The following is a 24,730-nucleotide window of genomic DNA, read 5'->3' on the forward strand; positions in this document are numbered from 1 at the left end:
TTTGAAATATCTTCATTAGTGGCAAACCTTTCTCTTTTTGGGTGGTTTTGCTTTTCGGTAAAATTCTCAATGCAGTTGCCCTCCCAGTTGGTTTTTTATATCCCTTCTTGTCCACAGAGTAGCCAGAAGTATCTAAATAACACTCAAATCTTTTTCTTCGGCTTTGAACTTCCTGTGACCTCCTACGACCATGGATTTGAAAACCAGGCTCTGCCGTGGGTGCCAGGCCTCCAGTTGATGCGGCCTCACCTCCCTCTCACCTCAACTATTCCTAACTTGGGTGATTCTCACACTTTCTTTGTGGGACTAGAACGCAGCCAGCCTCAAGCCTTCCTCCTACACACCAGGATCCCTCCAGTTCCGCCTGGCCAGCCCTTTACTTCCTGGATAGCTCTGCTCCAATGTCACCTCCTCAGATGAGCCTCCCTGAGAATCAGATGTGAAGTAGCAGCTCCTCCACACACACTCTCCCCAGTGCCCCCATCACCTCCCATTACAACTGTTCTAGTTCTCATCATAGTACTTGGGATCATCAGAAGTCTCTCTGTTCAGCGGCGTGTTCATTGCTTGTTGTTCCCAAGGTCATCTGTGGCCTATTGCCTCAGTCAGAGGTTGTCAGAGCGTGGGCACTCACATTCAGAGACAAGTCTGCTATGCAGGGTAAATTTGTCAGTTGGATAGTATCTTATAAATAGTTTCGAAGATGACTATACTGAGAGAATAGTTCAGATTCAGAAATACGTGTTTCGATCTATCTCGATAACAAAACAAGGCAAACCAAGACAGTTTCCTTATCAAACCCTGCATGCTGCAGTGGTCCACAGTGTGGAGGCTTGTAACACAGGCTGTCTCTCTGCCTGGGCTTTTAGCCCTCGGTAGCCACCCCTTCGCCTCAGCACATATTTACTTGGGTAATGAGGAGATTTGCATAGATCAGGGCCTCTCAACCTCAGGACTGCTGATACTGTGGACTGGGTTGTCCTTTGTGGTGCAGGCTGTCCTATGCGCTGCAGGATGTTTGGCAGTATCCCTGGCCTCTGCCCATTAGATGCCAGTACGCTGCCCTAGTTATGACAACTAAAGTGTCTCCAGCAAATGTCCCCGGGGAGGGGGCGTGAAATCTCCCTGGTGGAGAACACCCAAGAGTCTGCAAATAACCTTTAATTACCACCCTTTATCACTTACCCATTAATGTGGGTCAAATTTCTGAGCGTATAAGAAAGTACATCGAAACAATGGCATGTTGTTCAAGTTCGGATTATAATGATGACTGAAGTATTTTTTTTTTTTGTAATCTACAATTTGTGGTCTTAGTTTACTCGTCATCATTGTCCCTAGTTTCATCATTTATAAAATATGTCCCCTTCAAGGAGGATGTTCTTGACTTTTGTGTGAATTTGATACTTAAAATCACAAGTCTTGCCTGGGAGAAATCTTGAAGGATCTTTGGGCAATACCTGTGCAATTAATATTGACATCATTATCATCTTGTTCATCCCTGTTATTCTGACAGTGAGGAAACTAAGGCCCGGAGAGGGACAGTGATGCACCCAGGTCATGGTTAACGCCAGAGCGATGTCTATCGAGGTGTTTCTGGGGGATTTTCTTGTACTTTTGTTTTCCATGCAGGTCGGCAGAGCTCTCTGGGGCTCGCGCCTCCCCTGGGAATCCCTGCTAGAGCCTGAACATAAAGCGCCAGTGTCCTTGGCTCCTCAAGGATCTGGTAACCAAACGTTTTTAGAAAAGATAATCAGGGAGGATTTTAGGAGGGTCAGAGAAAGCGAGGGACAGAGAAGTACCTCCAATAATGTAGACAGTCAACTGAAAAGAGAAAACGGTGTGTGAAAAACAATACGAAGGAAATAAAAAGACGGAGGAAGGAGGAACGGCCAGACGAGGAACCAAAGAGTCCAGTCGACCAAATGCAACGTGTGGATCTTGTTTAGATCTTGATCCGAACAGATCAACTCCTTGTGTGTGCATGCGTGCGTGCGTGTGCATATGTGTGTGTGTGTGCACGTGCGTGGGAGAGAAAGAGATAGACATAGAATCGGAGACATTCAAAAACTAAGTGGATAATTGGTATATAGAATAATTTTTTCGAAGTGGCTGTAAAAATAATACTGTGATTTATTAAAAAAAAAAAGATCCCCCCTTAGGACATGCCCTTTGTAGATGGCTCACTGATCTGGGAAATTGAGCTGAAGCTAGAACTCATGGTCACCTCTTCCAGCTCTCTGTTATCTGTTTGTATTGCCAGTTCTCTTACAGCCACCAGATTTTTAGCCAGAATATTAGCCTTCACACGCACGCACGCGCGCACACACACACACACACACACACACAGAGCCAGTATTAGACTGATTGTCTAACCTTTTCCCAATGAGCACGTGGCTTCACTCCTGCATTTCCGCTCTATTGGTTCCGAGCTTGCCTGACCCTCCAGGGGTGTCCTCAGCACCCCACTCTAGTTGAGCCCCTACAGCACCTCCCACCCCACAGCTTCCAAGCCACTTTGATCGCTCCTTTCTCTGAACTCCACTTAAGCCTGGTGCTTTTCACCCTGGCTTCATGTTGGAATCATCAAGGTCACCTGAACTGGGATTACTCAACCGCGTATGGATTTGGCGAGCTTCCTATACACAATATTTATTTATTTATTTTTTATTAAAGTAATGTTGGGTGAATTATCTGAATTAAAAAATTCATGAGAAAAATATGATATGCTAAATCAAGCATGTTGTTTTGCAACCTGTCCCTTTGGCTCTGCCTCTGGTTGGGCACCCTGGATGTCAAAGGCGTGATTGATGGCCAGTGCCAGAGTGCCTATGGCCCAGTTGGCTGGCCGTGCCTGTTGCTCAAGGCCCGATCTGCAGCTCTTCTCAGAGCTGCAGATCACTCTGTGGTATAATACAGTTGACGAGGCCTGTCCTGGCTTGTGGGGCCTCAGCCTTCTCCATCTTGTGTGAACTATTTTCCTTGTAAATTCCCAGTTTGGCTTCTCAGCTTAATTGACTTCTGGATGGATTAGGTGCTGCTTAATAATGTCTGAAACCCACAAGGACTGTTTTGATGGACTCTCAAGGAGGAAGAGGCACTTTGACTCCCTGGCCCCTCTGTGGGTCAAAACTGCTCTTTATCGGAGCCTTTGGGGTCCCCACTGTGTGCTCTGCACCCTCCTAAGCCCTGGGAAGCGAGATGCAGAGAGAAAGCACTGGTTCTGCCTTCAAGGGACTTAGATCTGGGTAGGAAGCAGGGCACTCGTGAGAAAGAGTAGCGGGAGGAAGAACCGCCATGATTACAAGGGCCAGCTTCTTGCAGAGAGTCAAGGAAACGTGCTGGAGAAGGGCCTCGGACTTGCTTTTCTGGAATAGGAGAGCGGAGCCACTGTTTACGACAGGGAAATTGGCGGGGACCTCTTTGAAAGGAGGTGATTTGGGGGGGATTCTGATTATTTTGATAGGAAATGGATTCGTCTTTATATTCCGGGAGGGATGGAAATTGAGTCCCATTTCTGTCTAATCACAGCCAGTGGGGAAAAGGGCAGCCACGCTCCCTGGGGGCCAGGGGTTCGTGTCTTGTGCTGCTGCATTCTCCCGGAGCAGCCCTTCCCTTAGATTCTCCTGCAAGGCCAGGCACCAGGCACGTGGTCACGGCCTGATCGCTGGCCGCCCAGAGGAAGTCCCCTCCATTGCACTTACCTTCTTTCGTTTTCGATGAAGCCAGACATTTGCTTTTCTGCCTAATCGAATTACGCCTCGGTGTGGGCACCGTTTGCTTTATCTCGGTCAGTTTGCAGGGAAGCTGTGCTGGTACTTTATCTAGTAGATGCCCAGACCCCAAACCGAGTCCCGCCCAAGAAAGAAAAGGGAGTCGTGACAATGGCGGGGCGGGTTTCTCTGTGGAAGTAGCTGGTGTTTTTCTGAGTAGAAACTTTGAGGAAGGAACCAGCAGTGAATTCAAAAGCAAAACAAAACAAAAAAAACCAGTAACGTGTTTCTAAGCAGCTGCTATGAGTCTGGTGCTGGGGTAAGTCTTTTACATCCATTGCTTCATCTCCATTTACTCTCCAGAGCAATCCAAGTGGGTGACGCGGGGAGAGGTCGCGTACCTTGGTCACAGAGATCTGCAGGCGTGGCAGCCAGGGGACTCAGCTGGGTAATGCTGGACTCTCTGACCAGCCTGTCTGTGGAGGTCTTGCTGGCGTGGTTCTGAATGTGGAGTCCCGGCGACAGGGAAGTTGTGTCTGGAAATCAGAGGTGGAATTGGGAATGAATGTTTGCCAGATGCCTCCGTGGTCAGCCCTCATCTTTGGGCTTTTCCAAGTGGCACTTCGAAGTTAGATTCTGTCCTCGAATTTTGACCGATATAGACGTTTTTGGAGTGAGCAGTGTTTATGTTGGGGCCTGTTACGCGCTGAGTGTTGTGATGGTTAATTTTATGTGTCAATTTGACTGAGAAACTCGGTGCCCAAATATTTTCCTGAGTGTTTCCTTGAGTATGGTTTAGTATGCATTTAACATTTAAATCGATAAACTGAGTAAAGTTGACTGCCCGCCTTAGCGTGGGTGGGCCCGGTATAATCAGTTGAAGGCCTGATTGACCGAAAGGCTGACCCTCTTCCAAATAAGGGGGGATTTCTGCTGCTTGACTGCCTTCGATCTGGGCCATGAGTCTTTTTTATGCCTTTAGGGTCTCGGACTGGAAATATACCATCAGCATTCTTGGGTTTTCAGCTTGCCCACTGCAGATCTTGGACTTGTCAGCCTTTGTAATTGTGTGAACCAGTTCCTTATAATCAATCTCTTTCTATATACATCTCAGTATACCTTGACTAATACAAGTGCTCATTCTGGGTCACTGCCCATCTCCTTATTTCTCAGGTCAGCAGTCATCTGATTCATTTCCTTCAGACGCTGCAAGGAAGTGTCTGAGCCACGGTCTCTTCACTCCCATTTGGTTTCCTGCCTTCTTCATTTCTGAACTCACAGCTCGGTTTTTAATGGTGAGAGCTCATTCTCATATCCTTCCTCCTTTTCCAATTCTTTTGACTTTAGGAAAATTTCTTCCCTTTTTTTTTTTTTTTTTTACTTTCTCTAGCTTCTCTGTCCTCCTTCCCCCCCAATAGTTTCCCCTCTCTCCCTCCTTCTCTTCCTTCCTTTCTTCCTTTCCTATTTAGGCTCCCAAATGGCCCTAATAATTGTGGTTCATCAGATTCACTGTACTTCGATGTCATTAGACGTCACATGAAATTCTTCATACACAAGGCCGCTGGTCTTCCGAGCCCACCCTAGAATATCCAAGAATGTCTGTAGCCCCCCGATTTTCTTCTGATTAAAGCTACTTTTCTTTAATCATCAGCTTCTAACATGAATAAAGTATCTCCTTTTGAACTCTACTGTTTCGCTTTAATTTTATTGCAAGATTCCTAACTTTTCTGTATTTGTTTTCCTTGAAAATGTACAGCATGTCTATAATATTTTGTATTGAGAATACTTTCAAGGGACAGCTGAGAGTGGCTTAGCTACTGCTGCAGGGCCTGTCACCTTAACGAAAGGCCTTCCTTGTCCTACTTGCCAATTGCGGTGAACGAATGCCTCCCATGGGTAAGTTGGGGATGCTCTGCATTTCTTTTTTGTTCCCTTTGCTTTCTCTGCACCTTCTTCATTCATACTTCATCATTCCCTGGTCTTCACTCAGTAATACCCATAAGCTTTGATCCTGCAGTACTAGTCCACTGTGAGAGCCAGTGTGTAAGTTTCTATTGGAAGCTCAGTGAGCTCTCTTAAAGTGAGCACCGGTGGATATTAGCACCGGACAGATGGAACTGTGTGTGCCGCCCCCGCCTCTGGACTGGGCGTCTGGGTGATGATGCATGGGATGGCCAGAACTCACATGCCTGGACCTCATAGAAGGCAGCAAGAGGTTGCTGATAATTTTCAACTCCATACATTTAGGCTGAAGGCAGAGTTTGTTTAAAAAACAAAACGGAACAACACCCCACCCCCAAACCAACCTCTCAAAAATACCAACCAACAGAAACCCAATCTCTCTTTTGTTCCCCCTGCTCCCCAGCTGCATTCATTTTCCTGGGGCAGGGAGGGCTAACCAATAAGTTCAGTGACTGTCTGTATTCCAACTTGAGAAGTAATGGGCGGTAGTCTCAAAGTAACCCTTGGATTTTACAAGGATTTGCGATTTCCTTAGTTTTCTATAAAGAAAGCAGGTCTTTGGGTATTACGAGGAGTTCGAGTGTCTGAGTGTCTGCCAGGTAGACTGTGCTGGGGCAGCATTTGTGACCATAGTCAGCATTCTATGCAGTTGCTAAAGGTTTGTGTCTCTTTTAATTGGAATTATAGACAACGTCGAGCATGGCAAGGGGAAGCTTAATATCTCCTTGATTTACCAGATTATTTTCTACAAAATTTGTACGCTACATGAAGGAGTCTTTCGGAGTGAGCGTTGCCCCTCCTTCAGCAAGACCAAAATGTACTACGAAAGAACTGTGGTTAAAGAACATTCTAGAAGACACTTGAACTAACCAGAGCGAAGCTTGTCATGGCATTACAGAATGTTAAAGCTGGAAGGGGCATATTGATAAAATGAATTCAAACCATTTATTTTACAGATAAGAAACTGAGGCCCTGGAGTTTGTTTCATTCAGTCAGGGTTCACTTATCGCCTTAGGCTGTTTCTTATGTTACCCCGTGACATTTGATGTTAAATTCCTTGTGCTAGGTGACATTTCCCATGGAAACGGTACCTACTTGTTGTGTGCGTTATGTGCTGTTGAGTCTGTTCCGACTCCTGGCGGCTATGGATGAGTGATGTCCACAGTGTCCTGTCTTCAGCAGCCTCACTCCTGTAGACCAATGCCTGTGGCTTCTTTTTATGAAGTCAGCCCACCTCATATTGCTCTTCCATTTTTCCTGTCGCCTTCTGTTTTTCCCAGCATTCTTATGTTTTCCAAAGAACCCTGCCTTCTCATGATGTTCCCAAAGTAGGACAGGTTCAGTTAGGTCATTTTCGCCTCCAGAATGTTTCAGGCTTAACTTGCTCTGGGTCCCACTTGTTTGTCTTTCCGGCGGTCCAGGGTGTCCTTAGAGTTCTCCTCCAACATTATATATCGAATGAATCAGTTTTCCCTGTCCATCTTTTCGCCGTCCAGCTTTCCCATCTATACGTAGTAATGGGGACTATGGGGATGTGGATGATATTAGCCTTGGTCTCTAATGACACATCTTTGCTCTTGACGATCTTTCTTAATTTTCCCATTGTTGCCCTTCCAAGTCTCAGCCTTCTCTTGATCTCTTGGCTGCCATCTCCATTTGAATTGATGACTAGTAATCTAAAGCAGTAGTTGTGCGTGCATTCTCTCATTCTTCGAAAGAGTTGCTGACATATATACATTTTTTTATTGTTAAATATTTAATGACAGACTCCCTTTTAATTTGGATGTTAGATCATTATTTATCTGAGGTCCCGATAAATAGTCCAGTCTCATTTTGCTCAAGCTGACAAATTTCGCTTTTGGTGCTTGTGGGGAAAGCAAATATGGAATTATTATTGTAGCAATTAGTCATCTACCCTAATTTTTTTTCCTTGTACATTCCCAGAGCATATGCATGAAATTCATTAGTATAGATTGCCTGTGCTTTAAAGTCGTTGTGACATTGTAGATATTTCACTTCTCCTTTGAAATTTAATGCAATAAGGAATTTAGCAGAAGCCTGCCTTTATTACTTTTAAATCAGGAAGCTGTGTTCCTCAGTCGCTGTCTTCCTGTGCCGATGCAGGCTGACTCAGCACTCTGCTTTTTGATGACAGGAAAGCCGGTGCAAATTCTAAATTTTCGTGCCTCTGCCGACGAGAGTGTATTAAAGTTGTTTGATAACTGCTGTTATAATTTCCTTGGGATAGCTTATCTTTAACGCTTCCCATGAACACACAAGTCCAGCTGCTGTGGGAGCTAAAGGGATTAGAATTGACTTTCATGAAATTTTTCCCTTAATGAAATCTCATCAATTTCGATCCTCCTGGCTATTTTAATTCGAGACCGAGGAGGGTCCAAGGATGAGCAGTTTACAGACTGCTGCTTGCCTTTGGCTATTTGGGAGGCTGCACTCCATGAGGTCCAGGCTTTATTAAATACGTTCTAAACGACTTGCATGGGAGCCAGCTCTGTCTGATGTTTTATATTATGTAACCGATCAGATTTATGGAGCCTACAATGAGTTCCAAGTCCTAGTTTTGAGGGATTTGCCAGAGAAGTAGGGATACTGTTAGCCTCCTTGAGAATGAAAACTTGGAAAGCTATAATAATTCGACTGATTATAGAAGCCATCACTATAAAATATGATTTTTTTTGGGGGGGGGGGGGTGGTCAGAAATTATACTTTGAAAGTCGAAAGAGATTCACAGCTCACGGCACAAGAGTCTGAGATCTGGGGATTTTATTCCAACGGTGGTAATGGTGTGTCAAGTGAGATTTCTTTACGGGCATTTAAATTGTTCGCACTCCTTTAGAAGTTGATTAAAATTATGGGGCCTCTCCCCAGAAAAATGTATGCACACGCTATACAACTTTGTGCATTCAGTTTTGAGAGGTTCGTGGATCCCCTGGAATTTAGGGACTCATTTTGTCATACATATTTCAGTTTTTGTTCTAGAATCATGGTTGCCTAATACTGTGCTGAGTCGCGTAGTCCCAATAAAATTTTCGGTCTTTCTTGATTGTGGTTTCCAGATTCAGTATTGAGGAATTGACTACTACTATAGCATTAAGAAGTAGTTCTTATAAATTAAAAGCATTAAATAAACAGCATCGCTTCTTTTTCATTAAAAAGCAACAATAACAACAAAAATCTCAGGTGGATTTGCAAGGCAAGGAAAGAGAAGCTAGAAGCAGGAGAGTGCACTGAAGGAACGTTAACGCTTAATTCTGTATGATTCTATTTTAAAAACGATTTTAAAAAAATTGGGTCTACAGCCATGCCACACTGAGCAGGCCCGGTCCCGTCTGATCTCGGAAGCTAAGCAGGGTTGGGCCTGGTTAGTACTTGGATGGGAGACCACCTAGGAAGACCAGGTGCTGTAGGCATAAAAAAATATAAAAATAAGGGATTGTAAGCTGATAAGGTCCTTGCAATCTGTGAGGTCAACCAAGGGTTGCCTCGCCTAAAAAAAAAAAAAAAAAAAAGGTAAAAAAATCAGATCCTACCTCAAAGGGCCCCGGAATTAAACCAGTGAGGATATGTAGCAGAATGTTCAGTGGGCTCTGAACCCAGTTCTACAAAGCGTTTTGGGCTATGGGGACATCTTTGGCTCTCCAAGGTCATTGTCTTGTGGGAAAAGGTTGCCTCCCCTCACCTCTCATTGTTTTATAATGTCTGGGGAGCTGGCCCTGAGGTGTCTGTTCATTATTTCTTGCCCATTACTAGAGGGTTTAATTATTCCCAATGACACAAACAGTTGAGATCTGACAGGCCCGGCCGTCTCCCGCACTGGGCTCTCCTGTAACCCATGCTTATCCATCCTTTTTCCCTTTGTTTTTCAGAGTTAAAGTTGCGAAATGAGAGGTGAGAGTCCCAGTTTTCTCCTATTTTAGGCAGGGATGCCTGCTGCTTAAATTGCTTCGAGAGTGATGTCAAATGATAACGTACACCTGAAAATTACATAATTGTATTAACCAATGTTATCCCAATAAACTTAATAAAAAAGAAAAAGTTAACAAGTAAAAAAAAAAAAAAAAAAGATAAAGCCACACAATAAAAAGCTCTTATGATAAATGAAATTACTTTTCTATTAAAAAATTTTTTCTTCAAGGGAGTTCAAAGTCGCTTTCATCCCTGGGTAATGTGTATATATAGAGATACAATTGAATTTGATATTTAATATATTAGTTCATTGGAACATGGATCAAAACTGACCAGTCGCTGGAGACCTCGTCTAATCCTGGCTCTTCTGGTCTTCGCCTGTGTGGCCTGGGGTAGTTGGGGACCTCCTTCAGGTTATTTCCCATTCTAAGTCTTAATGAGGTGGTTAAAATTCAGAAATCCAGAGCATTACCTTGATAAAGTCTCTCTCCTTGACCAAACTTTAGTTAGGCTCCTCAGAGCCCCCTTTTCGACTAGGCCTCAACTTTGGCCTCTGACTCTCTCTTTGACCTGCCTAGCCCAGTCTTAGCAAAAAAAACCTGGCTAAGCTTTCCCCCTACACGCGATATCTGATCAAGTTTCTCATCCCCAGTGTTTGATGTATAAGTCCTTGTCCTGCCTTTAGCAAGATTCTTATTAGGCTCATGTAGTGAGAATCTCCCTACTTAGAATGTCTCCTTTTAGTAATTTTTCATTCATGATGATCCCCTCGCCCTGCTACTTGCTTAAAAAAATCCCATTTCTCTTTGTATTTAAAGTTGGACTTGATCTCTCTCCCCTATTGCAATCATCTTGAATACATTTTCCGTACCATTTTAACATGTCAGAATAATTTTTTTCTTTAATAATGTCTAGATTCTTATTTGATACATCCAAGTTGGGACCCTGTATATTAGCCAGGGAAGGCTAACTCCTGAAACGAAATTCCAAACACAAAAATTTATTCCTTGTCTATGTATAGTTCTCTTCCAAATGGTGATTCCAGGACCAAGACCCCTTCTGTATTGTGGCTCTGCCATGTCCAACATGTGCCTGCCATGGTCTCAATATTCCTTCGAGTCAAGTCGTGGAAGAGGAGAGAGCACTAAGGCTTGTATAGGGGAGGACACATCTCTTTCAGTCACATTCTGTTGGCTGGAATCAAGTCACATGGTCACTTTCTCCTCAAAGGAGGCTAGGAAAAGTAGGCCATAGGGAGAATTGGAATGAGTTTGTTGAACGCCAGCCTGTGAATCTTCATTTTAAACAAGCGTCATGTGTGATTTGGATGTAAGGGTCGCTTGGTCCACACCTTGAGAAATGCTGTACATCATGATTGCCAAGTGTTTTCCAGTCCCAGTGTGCCAGGATTCTGTCTTGCTGGGAGTTCTTACACCGTAAAGAGCAGGTAGGTCCTTTCAAAGTAAAAAGAGAAATTGAACAAACAAAATCACAATTGATTTTTCTTCCCACATTCTAAGTCTGGAAATGCTTGTCGACTTGTTCAGACTGGCCGTTTAAATGGTTAGGGTTACCATCTCTTCTTCCCAATGATCCTGGAGTTGTTTTGCTGTGACTCTTCTGCTTTGGGAACACACTAGGATATTACCTTATGATGCCTCATTTCAGAATTGGGAGCACAAGAAATATGCTTGTTTCCCTTGGCAACTAGCAACAGTGATTGGTTTGGTTTTTTCCTTTGTCTCTTTAAATTTGTTGAAGATGTAAGGGTTTTCGTAACTTCTTTCGCTTAGAACCACTGATCTGGGACCATGAAAACCCTGACAGTATCCGGTATTGACTTGGTTATTTTTGTTGTGATTTTTAAAGAGGCCAAGGATTTGGGTTTATTCTGTGTGAGGAGTTGGGCTAAAAGCAGACACAGGGATGGGGAGGGACAGTGTAGCGATCAGTTTCCCTTAATTCCACCAAGAACCGTTGGTGGAGTAAGAAGAAATATTTGGATTTTTATGAGATGTGGTTTAAACAAATTGCAATTGTAAGAGAAAGCTAGATTGCGAATACAGAGTTTTTGAAACTTTTCTGGGTTTCTAAGTAAGCAAATATACTTACTACAGGCTAGTGGATGCTTTCTAGATTGAATACCAGTACTGACACCAAACATACTAATTAACATTTCTAGAATGCTTATACATGGCCTTTGTTATTATCTCATGTCCTTACCGAACGACACTAGGAGGTATTAGTACTATTTTATCCCTATTTCACCAGATGAGGGAAACAGGCTCAGGGAAGTTAAATAATTGTACAAGGTTGCATTGTGGGCAATAAAGACCCTGTTGACAGCCAGAAGCATAAAGAATTTGTGGTTTTGTTCCTTCTTGGTCTGATTTGTTCTGCTTTAGCCAGTATATTCTTAAGACAACCAGTGGTTTTTGGAGAGAGCCCTCTCCCTCTTGTACACATAGATTACATGGTGCAGAAGAAAGTTCTTCCGTTTCCTTTCATGACAATTATGGTTTATGGGTTAGCATTCAATTCCGCCAGTTTTTTGAGGATGTGGGTCAAGTCAGCTGTATTTCTCACCAGCATTTGCTGGTGTACCGCATGCTTAGAGTGTTACAGGAAGCTCCTAAATATTAATGGCTGGGCAATTGTGGTGTCTTTTAGGGATCATTTCATAGCATATTATCAGTCAAGTGTGTTTTAAATGATAGAATGCATTTAAGGCTTCTGTTATGCTTCTCATTGGGTCATGGGAAGATGGTACTGGGTCTGTTCGTAGCCAAGTTCAGTGTTAAACATTGTGCCAGCCCCCTCCTCATATCCAGCTTCTCCTGGTGAGTTAATGGAGATGGCTCATTTCCCTTCCCCAGTCCGTGGCAGACGTCACCAACCAACCACAGCATGTGTCGCTGGACGCAACTTCAGGGGGACACTACCAGTTGATCACAGTTAGCATATCAGTGGACACTAAATTCTCACTCCAGTTAAACTGTGTCCCTACCTTTATTATCAAATAACTCAGTAATTAACTGAGATCAGTGGTTCTCAACTGGGGACAAAATTGCTCTCCTGGAGATATTTGGCAATGTTTGAAGTTATTTCTGATTGTCACAACTGGGGGTTTTCTATTGACATCTAGTGGGTAGAGGCGAGAGATGCTGCTGAACATGCTACGATGCGCTGAACCCCTAATTCATCCCCGTGACAAGGAATTATCCACCTCAAAATGGCAATAATGCCAAAGCCGTGAAACCCTGATTTGCTCTTTGAAGGGTTTCTTAGTTAGCGAGGAGGAAGAAGCTGGATCTCAAAGAGGACTTTGGAGAGACAGCAGAATATCTGGAGGAAAAGATGAGAAAAGGGTTAGCTCAACTCAAGGTAGGTCAGTGTATAGATTGATTACTTCCCTCCAGTGTCCTGTTTGAGAAACGCGACATAGAGTGTCAGCTTAGGTAGAAGCTCACAAACACATAAGTGGCTTAGTACTACGGTCACCTCTTTGACCCTTTTGTTGTTGGGTGTTATGGGAATTAGTAAAGAGTAGATGATGAAAGCTGCTCCATTCATAAGCATTTGTGTTTTTCACTCCCAAAAGGTTGATCTTTTATTAATAAGGCAGTCTGAGATATCGACAAAGATCTATCCACATAAGGTTCATTTTAAGCTATTGGAAACAATCCATCCAAAAAGAAAGAAATGTTTAAGTAAATGATGGAATATCAATATAACATGATTTAAATGATTTCTTAACGACACGGGAACATTTTTAGGATATGTTACATAAAATAAATTAGATAAATAACTGTATAAAATGTGATCTTAACTTGGCTATATTCATACCAAAAATAGACTGAAAGGCTTGCAGTTTCAACAGTGAAGGACTGTTTTCTCTTTATTTTCCAAATTTTCTTTAGCAAAGGCAGGTTACCTTTGAGATGAGAAAAATATAAATACAGTTGATCTTTGAACAATGCTAGGGTTAGGGATGCAGGTGAAAATCCCTTGAACAACCGTGCCCATCCACTTATACAAATAAGTTCAAACCCTGTTTTTCAAGGACGAACTGTAGTTTAGAGTTAGCTACGGTGATAAAGTTTCTGTGTTAAAAATAAATGAGTTTATCATTTGGAGATTAAGGGTCATTTGTTTATTTTCAAGTGGCTGTTATGTGCTAGCCACAATGCTGGACACATTGGATGCTGCTAAGTGAATAGATACATTCCACCATAGTAAGTGCTGGTATAAGGATGAGAATAAAGTTTTATGGGACAACGGCACAGAATAGCCAAGTTTCTTTACAGATATGAAGGAAGGCTTCACCAAGGAGCTGGCATACGAGAGTAAGAATTTATGAGGCAAAGAAGGGCTGAGACATACCAGGCCAGTTTTTAAATTGCTTCCTGAACTGTAAATGGGAATTGCCTACTCCGTTCCATCACATAATCTGTAAATTGCTATGTGAGTGAAAGTTACTGATGCCACGTGTAGCAGAAGTATGTGAGCAACTCAGTACTTACCTCCCGATCCTCTTTATATGACAACGGATTGATTATTTTCCTGGAATTAAATACAGTTTTCTTTGCATTAATTGACAAGGCATTTTGTGGTGTTATAGCTATTTATCTTTAGAGTGACTAAAAGAAACCTTTTTACCTTGTTGCTTTAAACTCTAGGACTAAGCCTTTCAAAGGATAACTTGAATGAAGGTGCTGAAGTTGAATGTAGGTTCCATTGTTCCCCTACAAATAGGTTCGATACAGGCAGAGGACAGCTAGTTGCCCTGACATTCTTGGTGTGAGCCTTGGGGATCGCTTTTAGTGAGGAGCGAAGTATTGATCTGCTTGGTACTGAAGAACATCTAACTGGTCTGTTTCGGTTGATTTAAACACAAATAGATATTGAATTTAGAAAATCAAATACATGCTGCCCGAGACTTTTCATCATAATGCTTTATTCATTCACTAATTAATTAATTCATTCAGTAATTATTCCTTGAGAGCCTACTGTGTGCCTAGCCAGGGGTCACTTGTCTGGCAAACTCTACTCCTTAAAACGACTCAGAGAATCAAAAAGATTAAGGCGTTAATACAGATGCCCCCAAGAGTCCCTGCATCACAAGTGCTCTTGGCTTCCTTCTGGAGAGTCACTATGGGTCCCCTGCTTCCCCCAGTGCTACGGAGCTTGGGAGTCAGAAGAATGGAAGACACAATGAACTCTAACTGCTACGAAAGTACCGCCCGGGGGCTGGTGTTAGGGGTGGTGACAGCCTGTTAGCAAGAGAGGAACCAGAAGTCCTTCTAAGAGCACGCCTGAATTGCAGTTAGTGGTGTTGAGAAGAAACCTTTCCAGTTCCTACCTGTAGTCTTCATAGTACGAAAGCATCCCATAATGACAGGTGGCTGTTTGTCATCAAGAAGCAAGTGGTTCTTCTGCCTTCGGTGTAGTCTTTGCCTTGCTCGTTTCAAATGGCACGTAATCTGTTTTAGTTCTGTTTCCTCTGCTCTGGGAGACCTCGGGAGGGCCCACCTGGGTTCCGGAAGCTGTAGGGCTCAGCTCATCTGTTTCCAGTCTGTTAGGGGTCACTCTTGTCCTGCGTTCCTGCTGCTGTCCAGTGTCTCCTTGGAAACCATTGTTTCATTTATATTGTCTGTCTTAGAAAATTGTTTCCTTTGGGTATATAAATCTGACCCTTGTTATTTCATCTCGGCTGGACGTGGAAGTTTTCTAATATGTTTAACAGTGCTTTCTTTCCTTTTCAAAATAGATTTTAAGAAATTAAAGAAATGTGGGAATATTTGAAAATATTAAACTTCAGTTACATGGTAAATCCACATATGTGGACTAGCATATTCCCTGCCAGTCTTTTATATCAGATTGTTTTTGTCTATGAGCTTAGATTAAGATGTGTCAGGGTGTTAAGTCACCTTGATGTCATAGCATAATTAAAACCTATCTTTTCAGCCATCGGGGGATCAATTCCGTTTTTAAATTTCTACCTCTTTTTCATACGTGTTGAGAAATCGTTGTAAAAGAAGGACTCGACTTTCTGAAGTTTGGTAGGCATGGGCCTATCTTCAGGCTAAACATGGGGACCGTAAAACGTAATTGCAGTCGACATCCAAATCAAATTACTTGATCTTTTTTCAGAGGTTGTATTCACAAACGGCATCACCGATGTGTTAGTTTTCATTCTCTTTATGCCAGTTTGCTCAGTCTAATCACCTGAATATTGTAAATTTGGGTGCATTTCTGGAGATTTTGCCTCTTAAAGAGCAAGGTAATTTAGCTCCTCTGCAAAGTCTCTAAAGATACTAATAGCTATAAATGGCAACATTCATGCCGGTGTATCTTTCTCATCTTTTAAAGGCTTGGATGAAATCTAGGAAAACATGCCTGACTTCCTCTCTCGGAAGAAGTCTGGCTCTCAATTTCCCTAGTAGTTATCGCTTCAATTCTCATTTACCTACCTTAAGTCGTTTTTGAAACATGGTGAGATAGAATGAAAAGAGCAAATAAAAGACCTTTACGTCAGTGTTGGGTAAAGACGTATCTGTATAAGTTTTATTTTGTTTCATGGTTCCTTTGCGATTTCAGTTGGCATTTCTTTGATTGCCAGTAAAGCAGAGCCTCCTTATTGTTCATGTAACCTTCAGAGTTGTTTTCCAACATGTGGGTCTAGTAATTGTCACTCTGCTTTGACAGTAGTTTCTGCACACAGGTTATAGTCTGATTTTTGGGCTGGCATTTAAGACCTTCCACAGTCTGATCCCAAATTCTTTCCCAGCTCTATCTCCATCACACATTACATTTTAGCTATAGGGCAAACGTCTTGATCTTGCCGGGACATGCCGTGTATGTTAAAGCTTCTGTGTGTTTGCTTCCACTGTTTTCCTGGGAAACCTTTCTCCCTGTGCCTTCACCTACTAAATCATGCATGTTGGGACATCTTCCCAGCCTGTACATGGAACTACTTCTTTTCTTGTCTGGATTCCTATAACTTTCTCACAAATCGGCTTGAAGGTATGTCTGGGAAGGCTGATGATGGTCAGTGTTACCAGGAGGGTAATTATAAGCCTGTGGGTCAGATTACCTGGGCACTGCTCTTGGGGTTAGCACTGCCAGTCCACCATACAATTGTGCAGGTAGAAGAGGAGGGACAGAAAAAAGAGTGTAGAAGGGCATTTGGGAAGATGGTCAAGGCTTCACCATTGAGAAGTTGGGAGCGAAAGAACAGTTAAATCTCTTGTTTATATTCTCCCACTTCTGGCTTTATTTCTTTTTGCCTGGAATAACAGAGAAAGTACATCAGTTAGGTAAAATGTGGAAAGCTTTTCACAAAGAATGTATACAAAAAAAGGGAATCTTGGATTTTTGACAGTTTCACCCCATATTTATTCATGTCTCCAGATTTCACAAAGATGTAAACAAGAAAATAGTCATAAGATCCCATGCAATTCCACACATCATGTTATATTGTGGTCTAGTGATGTTAGCCATATGTGTGGGAAAGGATTTTATTTATTTAAAAAAATAGAAGAAATACAAATATCTCTGACCCATCCTGCACACCTGCTAAGTGCCAGGCACTGTTGTCGGGCCTTTGGGATGCAACGATGAATAAAACATAGTCCCCACCTTACGGGTCATGTCATACAGCTCAGCTGTTCTCACAGTAGTCCCTAGACCAGCAGTGTCAGCAGCTTCTGGGAACTTGTTAGAAATGCACATTCTTGGGCCCCACCCCAGACCTATTGAATCAGATGCTGTGGGGGTGGGGCCCAGTCACGTGATTTTTAACAAGCCGTCCAGCTGGGGAGAGACTCGTTCAGTATAGTCGGGACAGAGGAGCTGAACACGTGTCAAGTATATTGGGGAAATGAATCTGATGCCAGTGGAGAGTCAGGCAGGTCTTCAGATAGATGAAGAGCAAGTGGAGTTTTAATTGGTGAGTGGTTTTTCTTCAGAAGAATAAGGCAGTGGAGAGCATTTTCAAGTCACGCAGAGAACCACATGCAAAAGTACAGAGCAGTCAAAGGACCTGGTCACTCTGGCAATCACAGTTGTTATCATTGTCATTATGTTGTTATTATTACTATTATTCTTATGTCAGGGGACATAAGATGAGCTAAGCTGGCAGGATCAGTGGCCAGCTCATGCTGAGAAGTTTGGCTTTTCTCCTGGAAAATAACCAGATATGCAATTCTGTTGAATACACACACAAAAAAGGGCCTTTTTTAAACTAGAAAAAAGTTTTCGTGACACGTCTAAGACCTAAGCTGAGTGTGAAGGAGGAAAAAAGGAAGAATTTAGAATTTAATTCTTACTAATTATAATAATTCTTAAAGAATTAACAAAAAACATTTAATAGGCTATATTTTACAGCAGTTTTAGGTTCACATCAATATTGAGCATAAAGTACAGAGACTTCCCATATCGTCCTTGTCCTCACACAATAGCTTAACTCAGCAATGTAGAAAGAACTAATACTTGCTAATACACAATTATTAATCTTCCCATTCACTGGATGGCAAATGAAAAAGCATGGGTGATTACTGATGTTTTTCGGGATTGGTTTTACAAATGTTTTGCTGTAGAAGCTGAAAATTATATGAAGGAAAAATATCTTCCTTTTAAATAATGCCCCAGGTCATCCACACAATTTAGAACATCTTAATATAAAAGTTGTATATTTGCTACCAAATACCACTTCCTTGATCCAATCTTTAGATCAAGGCATTATTTCCACCTTTAAGATTAATTATATTAAACAGAGTTTTAATGATATTTTTTAATAAACTTGAAGGTAATGAGTCACTTACAGTTACAGAATCCTGGAATAAATACACAATTTTAAGTTGTATTAAGAATATTGCTTTAGCTTTGAGTGCCGTATCAGGGAATATGGTTCCAACGACTGAAGAGGGATTAACTGGCATTATTAATTTATTAAATAAATTTCAAGAAGAAGGCTCTGACAATTTGAAGGTAGATGATATTAATGAATTGCTGGTTGATCATAAATTAACTGATAATGAATTAATTCACTTAATTGCTGAAGCCCATCTTGCTGATGAATATGACAGTGACCTTGAACCAATTTCTTTACTGCAGAAAATATTTACAAAGCTCTTCAATTGGCCTCAAAACTGGAAACTGCAATTCTAGATATTGATCCAAACATCTAACGAGCCTTAAAATTTTGAAAAGATATTTTAAAAATGTTGTAGTGACTATTGCAGAATTTATGAAAATTTAGCAAAAGATGGGGTTGGAAAAGTTTATCCAAAAACATACACATAAATAATGAAATCAAAGTAATACTTGCAAATATTTGGAGCGATGAAGATGGTGACTTTGTGCCAATTAAAAAGAGAAGGTCTATTACTTTAGATTAATTACAGTACAGACACCAACAGTGAATACGATTTTTGGTTTTTTTTCCTCTGAATTTTCATTAGCATTTTTTTTTTGTGAAAATATGTGAAATAAATGTTTTTATGACTTATTGGACTATTTCTTTAGTATTTTTTTTCATACTGGCGGACTCTTTACGCAGTTTTCTCCTGCATAAAGAAAAGATGCATGGAATGGATAATCTGCATAAATTAAGGGATGGGTGCATATTTTGGATAACAATCCTTTATAAGCTGTGTCTTTTTAAAGTATTTTCTTTCCGTTTGTGACTTGTCTTCTTATTCTCTTGAGATTGTCTTTAACAGAGCAGACATTTTTAATTTTCATGAAGTCCGGCTTTTCAATTAATTCTTTCATTGGTCACGCTTCAGATGTTGTATCTAAAAAGTCATTGTTATACTCGTCATCAAGGTTTTCTCCTGTTCTCTTTTATGGTTTTGACTTTTAGTTTTCTAGTTTTGCATTTTATTTAAGTCTGATCCATTTCAAGTGGTTTTTACGAAGGGCGTAAGGTCTGTGTCAACGCTGTTCTTTTTGCATGTGGATGTCCAATTGTTCCAGCACCGTTTGTTGAAAAGACTGTATTTTCTCCATTGTATTATGCCTTTGCCCCTTTGTAAAAGATCAGTTCATCATATTTATGCAGATTTATTTCTGGGATCTGTGTTCTGTTCCATGGATCGATTTGTCTATTCTCTTGCCAGTACTGCACTGTCTTGATTACTGTTTAGCTTTATAGAAAATCTTGAAGTTGAGTAGCGTCAGTCTTCCAATGCTGTTTTTGTTTCCTTCAATGTTATTTTGGCCTTTCTACATATAATCTTAAAGAATATTAATTCTAAAAAAATACATATAGAAAATATGTTGAAAATTTAGAAATTAGAAAATACTAGAAGAAAACCATAAAGCGAATTCCTAGATCAACATAGATTAAATTATTGTCTACCTTTCAGGTATACTTTGATGTAGTCTTTTGTTCTGTCTGTTTTTCGTTTATTTATATAGTATGTGTAACAAGTAAATTTAAATTTTAGCTTGATCTTTCCCCCCATTTAATGGGATAAATGGTTGTGATACAAATGTTCTTAAATACTTTATAAACATGATTTTAACAAGTGTTTAACATTCTATACTATATTGAGATTTACTTAACTCTATTTTGCAAGAATTGATAATGCTTCAGTTTGAGTTTGACCAGTGTATTAGTCAAGGTTCTCCATAGAAACAACCAAAGAGACAGAAAGATTTATTATAAGAATTGGCTCATGTGATTATGGAGGCCAAGAAGTCCCATGATTTGCCAAATCGCAAGAGAATTTGCCCTTCTTCTGTCTTTTTGTTCTATTCAGGCTCTCAACAATTGGAAGATTGGAAGATTCCCCCACCACAGGGAGGGGGATCCATTTTACTCTGAGTCTTCTGATTCAAATGCTAATCTCTTCTAGAGACACCCTCACAGACACTCACAGAAATACTGTTTTAGCAGCTGTCTGGGCATCTCTTCGTTTAGTCACATTGACACATAAAATTAACCATCACGGTGAGGGTTATGGAAGAGAGATTTATTTTGGGAATTTTACCTTGTACACTTGTGGGAGCTGGAAGAAGCCTTGGAAGGCTGTTGGGTCTGCCTCTAGTTGGGCTTGTAGTCAGAAAGAAAAGCCACAAGTGGAGCCCAGGGAGCCAGGACACACTGGAGCCCACATCTTTCTCTCACTACCTCTCACCTTGAAGACTTGGGGTGCCTTGCAGAAGACCCCATGCCCTTGCCCTTGGAGCTACATAGGTTCTTGGCTTAGGAAGGACTGTGGCCCCCAGGCAGCCCCACGTGGAGCTTACCACCCTGACATCCCATCTGCTTCTCTACTTGTGCTTTCATATCCTGGGCTAACTGACTTTGTGGATGACTAAGCTGATACCATTCAGGAGAGGGGATTCTGGGAAATGTAGTTCCCACTTAGCTATGATGACATGATACAAAAACCCCGGTGCTTATCTCTAATTCTTATTCTACTGTTTGAAATACTACAGTGGATGTCTTTATTTCCATATGGCACTTTTCCTGATTTCTAGATCATTTCCTTAGGATAGATCCTCAGAAGAGGAATTATTGGGTCAAAGGGTCTATACATTTTAAAGGGTCTTTGCACATCGCCGATTTACTTTATACAAAAAAGATTGTATTAGTGATGCTAGCAGAGTAGACTGTGTCAAGTCATTGCACCATGCCTGGTTCTGTGCACTGCATTCTCTCTCCTATAACATCTTGAAGTTTCCATTTGAATTGTTTGTTCCCATCCTTGAAGGTGAAGGTAAAGGTATTTTAAAAAATTAAATCAAAGTTGCAACAAGTAAAGACTAGTGGAAGGCATGTGCTTTGGACCTTGACAGTCAGTTAATGGATATTGTGAGTAACAGGTAAACCACCCTCTCCTATTCTGGGGACTTGCTAATTGTAGTAGCAATAAAATGAGCGAGCTAATTAGCTGACACAGATATAGGAATGAGTAGTAGCAGCTGCACTGAAAGTTAGACGTTCATTTGGTACAAAGTGGCAAAGTTCTCTGGAACCACAGCCAGTTTCCATGGACATTTTAGGATTCGTTTTGATTGCAAGGGAACAATTACTTGCTTTTTCTTTCTTTCTTTTTTTTTTTTCTCCCTAAGAGTATACTTTTAATTGTAGTTGGTGACCTCTATTCCTAAAAACATAATCTGTCATTTTAATTTCTCTTGGTGCTTGTCTTGTCCTCTGTAACATCTGTCTTGTTGATTATAGCCTCCAGCTCTTATAAAAACCTCTTCTTACTATGCAGATGACTTTTCTTTCCAGTTAATTTTCACTAGGAACTGGCATGAAAACCCAAACTTCATGAAAACCAAGGTTAAAAACACATGTGTCAATGACTATGTAAAGCAGAATGTTTGGGCTAGCTCTGCGTGGTGGCTTTTGCCAGTATGGCTTACCAAGGGAATTGAATGAGCTTATGAATCAGATATTAGGCCAAATTCCACTGATTTCTGAATTTTAAGTAATATTTAATATCCTTTAAAGAATGAACCACAGTTGGTTCCTTCTACGTCCACGATCAAGCAGCCAACCCACTGACCCAGTTTTAACATAAATCAAACCGTAAAATTTGAATATGCATGTTTTCTAACTCAAGCTAAAATGAACTGAGATTTATTGGCTTGCGATTGGGTGCTTAGTTCTACTGAAAATAGAATGATTTCATGGACCCCCAAGCCCATGAAGTTAGCTTCTCATTTGGAGAAAGGAATTTGGGGTAGAGTTCATTTCTACCCTGGCTTCTCAAAGTGTCAGAGAGGGGTCTCTGGGACCAACATGGCACTGACATCTCCTGGGAGCTTGTCAGAAATGCAGAATGTCAGCTTCACCCAGGGGAACCAGATGCCTTTCCACCTTGCCCTTGGTTGATTCCTATGCTCGGTTATGCCTGAGAAGCCCCATGCTGGAGAAGGTGGCCTCGCCTGTTCTGCACTTAACCTTCTGCAGGGCTTCGTTCTGGGAAGACTCAGACTGGTCGAGTGGCCACCATTTAATTGATCTGTGTGTACTCGTTGGACTTGAGAGATTTGTTAAAATTCTTGAAATTCCCCAGAAGCAGTGACATCATCTGTCTGATCTCCCCATTAGTGAAGTCCGACCGAGTGGAGGCTACTCTGCTTTTTACCTGGTATTCCTCGGAGTCTGGGAGGGCCATGCTAGAGAGTGTGGCTAGGACAGGAGTCAGGAGACTTGTTGGAATTTTTTAAAAATTTATCTTTAATTTTAGTAACATACACATAACATAAAATTCAGCATCTTAACCGGTTGTCAATGTATAGTTCAGTGGTGTTAAGTATATTCACATTGTTATACAACCAGTCTGCAGAACTCTTTTTATCCTGAAAAACTGATAACTCTACCCATCCAACCCTCACTCCCCATCCCTCCCCTCTTCCTGCCCCTGTTCTACTTTCTGTCTCTCTGGAGCGGACTAGTCCAGGTTCGTTATATAAGTGGAATCATACAATATTTGTCCTTTTGTGTCTGGATTCCTGCCCTGAGCATCATGTCCTCGAGGACCATCCATGTTGTAGCATGTGAGAATTTCTTTCCTTTTTATGGCTAAATAATATTCTGCTGTATGAACAGACCACATTTTGTTTATCCATTTTTCTATCGATGGACACTTGGGTTGCTTCTGCCTTTGAGCTGCTATGAATAATGCTGCTGTCATTGAGCCAGCATCGACTGCGTAGGGGACCTTGGAAAAACCACTGAACTTCTGCATCTCGGTTTCCAGTACTTTAAAAATAAGCAGCTCAGACCCGAGGTTCTCATGCATTCTTTTAAGATCTGGTTATAGTATACCAAAAAGAAGCAAACCTGTATTTATTTTTAAAAAGTCATGTGTTTTCTGAAAGATTTCCATGGTTTCTCCTAATGATACTATTTACCTTTCTTGTGTAGATTTAATTTTTTAATATCCATAACAGCAGGACTTATATAATTAAAAAAAAACAAGTCTTATTGAGCTATAATTCATATACCATGCAATTCACCCATTTAAAAACCTACCCCCCTCCACAGATAATTACGAATCTGCATACTATCCCCGTGGATTTTCCTATTCTGGATATTTCATGTAAATGGGATCAAAAAATATGTGGTCTTTTGTGACTGGCTTCTTTTACTTAGCATAATGTTTTCAAGGTTCACATACAACTTTCTAGGGTGTCGGCTGGTCTCACACGTGAGGGATTCATTTGTGACTGCACGTCTCGTCATATCACCACCAGCCAGATTCAGGGCCGGGCCTAGAGACACAGCAGTAAAGACCAGACACAGCCCCTGGGCTGCAAAGAGCCCTCAGTCCTGTGGAGAAGGTGGCCTTTAAGTGAATTGTTACACAGTTATTCATCATTAAGTGTTAATTTTCGTAGCGGAGAAGTGGGATATTCTGAAAGTATATAATGTGTCTTAATGTTCACGTCTTCAAGATGGAGCTGTCCAGAGATCTCGCATCTGGACATCCCTTCGGTCAGTGTTTATTAAGTGGCTCTGCTAGGCGATGATGATGTGGTAGAGAGTGAGACGCGGTCTGTGTCTCTGAGAAGCTCACCCTTCCTGGGGCAGATGGCCACCTGTGCTGAATGCTGGTCCAGAGTGACGCTGGAGAAGAGGTGGTTCTTCCTGGAGCAGTCGAGGGAATCTCTAGGGAGCGATGATGATGCTTGGTTGGGATTTTGAAAGATGAGCACCATTTCTCTGGGAAGCCACTGTGCGCATGGGAAAAAGGACTTAGTCATACTGGGGGTGGGGCACCGAGGAGCCTGGCGTGGCCACAGCGTGGGGAACAGCTGTAGGGAGGAGGACAGAAGGGTCGGTTGCTTCCAGTTCAGGAAGTACCTTAAAGCAAAGGTGAGAAGCTTTATCCTGTAGACCTCAGGTTTTCAATCTTGAATCCAAGTGCGCTCACCCCCATTTGCGGCAGCTGACGCATTCCCCTCCTAACCGTGACTCACCACGAGTGGCAGAGGAGGTGGCATGTCCTACGGAGGCCCTTTTAGAGGGCGCCCGAATCTTCTGGAGGGAGCTGTCTGCGCTGAGGTGTCAATACCGAAGGCAGAGTTTCTAAAAGTGGTAAACAGTCCGCCAGTTCTTGTAGGTTCACTGGGACGTGAACACAAGAAGTTAGGAGACAGCA

At 41.7% G+C, this 24,730-nt stretch overlaps 1 protein-coding gene and 1 non-coding gene across 2 annotated transcripts in view; both read left to right on the forward strand.

Moving 5' to 3' along the window:
- Window positions 1-24,730, forward strand: part of TIAM1 (T cell lymphoma invasion and metastasis 1) — a 348,762-nt gene that overhangs the window by 76,987 nt on the left and 247,045 nt on the right. The gene's annotated exons all lie outside the window — the stretch shown is intronic.
- LOC111728870 lies at window positions 8,982-9,100 on the forward strand. The gene has a single exon (XR_002775982.1). It is a non-coding gene; the product is annotated as a 5S ribosomal RNA (ribosomal RNA).

This window comes from Pteropus vampyrus, unplaced genomic scaffold (assembly GCF_000151845.1).
Source record: "Pteropus vampyrus isolate Shadow unplaced genomic scaffold, Pvam_2.0 Scaffold233, whole genome shotgun sequence".
Lineage (NCBI taxonomy): Eukaryota > Metazoa > Chordata > Mammalia > Chiroptera > Pteropodidae > Pteropus > Pteropus vampyrus.